Below are 5292 nucleotides of genomic sequence, written 5' to 3' on the forward strand. Positions count from 1 at the left end.
CTACTCCCATGGAGCAGCCAGCCCAGCTGCCCTTGCCATTAAGAGTAACCCCAGCTAGCTACGACAACTGCAAAAAACTCTTTTGCAGGGGCTGTACTCAATAAAAAACAACTAACAAGCCCCAATTTTATCACTTTGGTTACTGAAATCACAGAGCAAGGCTTCTCTTTATGTGACTGGAAACAAAATGCCATACATCCAGTGTGGATAACTGCGCTGTGTGGCTTTCGTGCATCGCTCCTGTCGCATTCCCACCTAGGGGCAGAGTTATTCCTTTTTCACTGTTTGATACCTATTCACACTGTGGAACTGAGCTTGAGCTCTTTCTCAACTTGCTGTCTGCATTACTTAACTATATATTTAAGAGATTACTTTTCTAAGAGAGATTAGTTGACATCTGACTGTTCACACCTAACCTGAGAAGAACCAGTCACGGGCAACACTCAACATGCCTCATGCCACTGGGCAAATGACACCATGTAAAGCATTCTTGCTTCCATAGCCTCATTAAAAACCAAGCAATACCTTTATTACAGGAAAACTAGTGATTAACTTAATACCACCTTTATTTGTAGATATTACTGCAAGAGTGCACATCACCTTACACACACAGAGAGGATGACACAAGCCTGCCACGAGGAGCTTTTACAGTTCAACTTTGACAAACAGCACATCAATCCTGGGAGCAGGAGGCATTGGGAGAGGTTAAAACTGGCAGGTTAAAAACAGAGGGCTTTCTTTAGAAGGGGATTGTCCCAAGAAGGAAAAGTGACAGAGTCAGGCACAAGGAAGTGGCAAGCAGCAGTGCAAAGGATGACAACGTGGAGCACAGGACATGATAAAAACAGGTTGCACAGAGACAGGCAGAAAAACAAGGACCTGTAGGGTTTATAATTAACAGGTAAGAATGCAGCTACGTAACACAGCATTGTTTCAGCCAGTCCACAGAAGAGAACCTGGTGACATATAAATCAGAAATGGCCTTTTATTTTAAGGAAGCAGTCCCTTTCCCATCAGGCATCCTACTGTAATACTAATTTCTATTATGAGTACTTTGCACTTTTAAACTGGGAAGTGGAGAATACCAAAAGCTCTGCAGATATAGAAAAGACTCAAAGAAACCCAAACCAACCCAACAAGCAAAAACCTCAAAACTTGTCATTTTAAATATTTCATTCTTTTTACCCTACAGTATCTGCTTTATAGTTGTGGCATACTTTTCCAAATTAGCAGCCTGTCAAGAAGGAAATCTCCCACTTTAAAACGTATTAGTGATTTACTGAGTAAAAAAATCTCATTATCCTACAGTTTTCCTTTGTAGACGGAGCATGAGGAGGCCAGGCTTTGCTGTGGGAGTCAAGCATTCAGTGCCTATAGCAGCACTGCAGTTAAGTTGGAGTCTCAGCAAGATTTGCCTCTTTTGTGTTTTTGCAGACACCTGTGTCCAGTTTCATCTCAAGGATCCTGACTCTCTATGTCAGTAACTGAATAAAGCTGTAAGTGCCCTATTAAACAGAACAGCACAGATTTTCTCTGCTACTCTTGACAGCATCACTGCTATGAAGACTGTGTCAATGGCACTGACAGATTAGTGAAAGGAACAAGCTGTCACCCTCCTTTCCCCACACAGTTTAGTTCTTAGTTTATTTGCTTTAAATATGGATGCATATTATACACATTTTAAAGTCAGGAGCAGTGTTTCCAGAGGTGCAATCACCTTTACACAGCAACACTCTTGAGTCTGAGGGCTCCTTCTGTGAGCATTTCTGCTTCATTACCTCTAGCTGGGGATGCTGCTACAGGAGACAAGGGCTTTTCCATCATCACATTTTGGTGGCCCATTAATCTTTTTTCCACAAGGTGGCTCATGCCACATAGAAAAGTACATCAGGAATTATCTTGGTCTCACATCACTTGGCTAAGAAGGCAGCAGTGCTGTTTTCTACTCCAAACTCCAGTAATCTGCAATTACATTTCCATAATGGCCAAAGATCAAGGCAGGCTGCCCATGAACAACCACGTGTAACAGGACCATCCCAACAGCATTCACTTCTGTACCATGCAAAACAACATATAGAAGAGGCTGAAGCCACAATACTCTATCCTATAATGGGCCCACCCTGCAGGAGGTACAGTATTTAAGCAGTTGTGCCACAATTGGTGGAGTATTTGCACACAGATACAGGTTTTTCATAGATAAATTTGGGACTGCTTTTTAAAAGTCTTTTGGTTCACAATTGTCAGAGTAAATGAAATCCCACTACATCACACCAGTTTTTCACCTAGCCCAGCATTTATTTTCTCCATCTTTGACCAATTCTTAAGAGACAGAGCACATAGAAAAGGAATTTTTCCTTGGCATAACTTTCTTATATACAGCAACTAAAAGTCTCCCTGAGTTAACAGATATATCAGAATACTTTTAACCAGCCCCATGTTGGAAAACAGACTTACAGAATAGTTTGGGTTAAAGGGACCTTAAAGCTCATCCAGTTCCAACCCCTGCCACAGGCAGGGACACCTTCCACTAGAGCAGCTTGCTCCAAGCCCCTGTGTCCAACCTGGCCTTGAACACTGCCAGGGATGGGGCAGCCACAGCTTCTCTGGGCACCCTGTGCCAGCGCCTCAGCACCCTCACAGGGAAGTTCTTTCCCAATATTTCATCTAAATACTTCTCATCCCACAACTTCCTTGTGTACCCACTATTCCTGGGGACTGCCAGCTGAAGGCACACTTTACTCACCATCTGCAAACAGAGCCTGAAACTCCAACTCAAAAGGAGTGAGGTTCTATTCCTCACAGCTGACTACAGCCCATCAGCAGGGATGCTAAGCACATACAGCCACCATTTTATCAGATGAAACTGGGTTAGAAGCTATTCCACATAAAAGGCAGGAACTGGGAACTGCAGTAGGGAGGTAGATGGCAGAAGTAAAACGGTGATGTTTAATTTAGCTGCACATACTTCACATGCAGCAGCATCTCTCCTATGACTTCCTGAAAACATGCCACTATTCCCCCATTTTGCAGAGAGATTTCTATGGGGAATTCAAGTGGCCAAAGAGTGGAAGCTACCACGTTTGATGTTCTGAATGTGAGGTGGAAGCAATGCTGAGTCAGCACACCAACAACCATCTCTGTTTTAAGACACTGCCAGTCTGAGGACACTCACCTGTCTGAGCTCTCACTGATAAAAGAAATAAATAAGGTACATTTAACCCATTATTGTCATGTCACAATCAGAGCACAAGTTGGAACCGTCACAATATTTAGGAGTATATAATATGAAGTGCAGAAATCCATAGAAAGCCCTCTGGAAATCTAGGCAAGCTGGTGGTCTCCAAACATGTACTTGAGACAATGCCAGGTGAACAGGAAAATGAATCAAGACTCTGCCTCCTTCATTATTGCTTGACACAAAAGATAGGAAAGCTGGGACAGTGGCTAACTCATACCAAAGCTAGAGGTCAACAAAAGACAAGAAAGCGTACAAGAGTGAAGTGTTGACAGCAGGCAGCAAGGCTGTCTTGGAACAAACACATTTAATAAAGGCAACACATTAAAAAACCCCCACAAACGTGTAAAATACTCAAGTGGCGAGCTATTTCCAAAGGAGTGACTGCAGGATAAGAGGTATCGGGGTGGAGAAGCGTCTCAAGTGCCCGCAGGAGCCTGGCTGGAGATGGCGCTGCTGCCCCACAAAGCTGCCTCCTCCTCCTCCTCTGCTGGCAGGGCTTCCAGCCGTCCTGCCCAAGAGGTCGCCAACCTTCTGTAGGAAGGGTGAAGACCTGGCTGGGCCGATCATCTGCATGCTCCAAGCCATCTGTAGAGGGGTTAACACCCAGTTTCCAGGCAATTTCCCAAAGGAAGGTCCGAGCGCGCTGTTGTTTCCAATCCCCAGCACTAACAGGGCAGGGATTGACTCTTGGACTTTTCCAACCAGACATAAAGCAGTTGAATGACTTACCCCCTGCCAGGCTTTGCAGTACCGCAGGGGTCAGCAGTTCAGAAAGCACCACCACTGCATCTTCAGAACTGTTTGGTTTCTGCTCCCAACCCTCCCACAGCCACTAGCTCAGCCCAAAGCATTTGGTGCTGCACGGCCACTGGCTATATCCACCCTCAACACTGCCCCTTCCTGCTCCGAGCAGGGCCAAATGGCGCAGTGGTTAATGCCAGTCACAACGCTATAGAGGCTGAGCTACCAACCTCAACAGAAAGGTTAAGGGCAGAAAAATCAAACTGAGACAAGACTTAGGAAAACCTCTATAAAAATAAGCAGGTTAAAAATTCCCTTTATATTCCCTCCATGGTGAACAGACCTGGGGGCACCTTTACCCACACGTATTGCTCTAAGTCAGCTTCAGGATACAATCGATCACCATGTACTCTGTCCAGACAGAGCATCAACGTTGCAGAAGGTTCTTAATACAGCCAAACCGGCAGCTTTTTGGTCAGTCGCAGTAACCTGGTGTTCAGCAGCTTGGGGGCTGTTATCAGAATGGTGTAAATAAGCTATGGCTGGAGGCAGAATTACTTCACCACATCACCCATATGTCCGCAGGATCCAGTTACCAGACACAAAGGAGCATTCTGCACTCGTTGGTTCCTTTCAGCAGCAAGTCAGCTCACAACATGTGAGCACCAAGGTATTTGGAGCCCCAGAGCTCAGCTTCAAGAAGCTTTTCCACGTGTAGTACATGCTGCTGCTCCCCTCCCAGGGTCACGCTGGAAGGAAGAAGAGGCAAAAGGCAACAAGTCCCAAAGCACTTCATCGGTAAATGAGATCCAGTTCCTATCTCAAAGGTTCCAGGACTGCAGACAGTTTAAAACATGTTTATGGGCCAGGAACAGGAAGAATTCCAGGCCTTTGAAAGCTTGATCTAGGACCAAGCAGTACACTAGGCTCTTCATTTCAGTGTGGAAGGCAGATCCATTGCTCACAAGTCTGTGTCATTTGCAGTAATAAAAGGTTTGGGAGCTGTCAGTGCTAGCAGCCAACATTTAGCAATACACTGAAGCTGTGCTCATGCACGTAGGAATAAAATCCCCTTCCCTGCCTCAGAAACAGTCCAGGGTACGTCTGGATAGGCAATAAAACCACTGGGTCCAACTACATATCAAGCAGAGAGACCACTATGAAGCCTCAGGGAGGGAGGAACGTGCAAGCTTGCATCTGAGACAATGTCAGCCAAGGTTGGGGGAAGAGGAGGAGAAAACAGAGTTCAGTGTGTTACCTTTGCAAACTCAAGTTACGGTCTTCCTTCCCTCTCCCCCCATCCCTCGGTTCCT

This window comes from Psittacula echo (assembly GCF_963264785.1).
Source record: "Psittacula echo genome assembly, chromosome: 15".
NCBI classification, from domain to species: Eukaryota; Metazoa; Chordata; class Aves; order Psittaciformes; family Psittacidae; genus Psittacula; species Psittacula echo.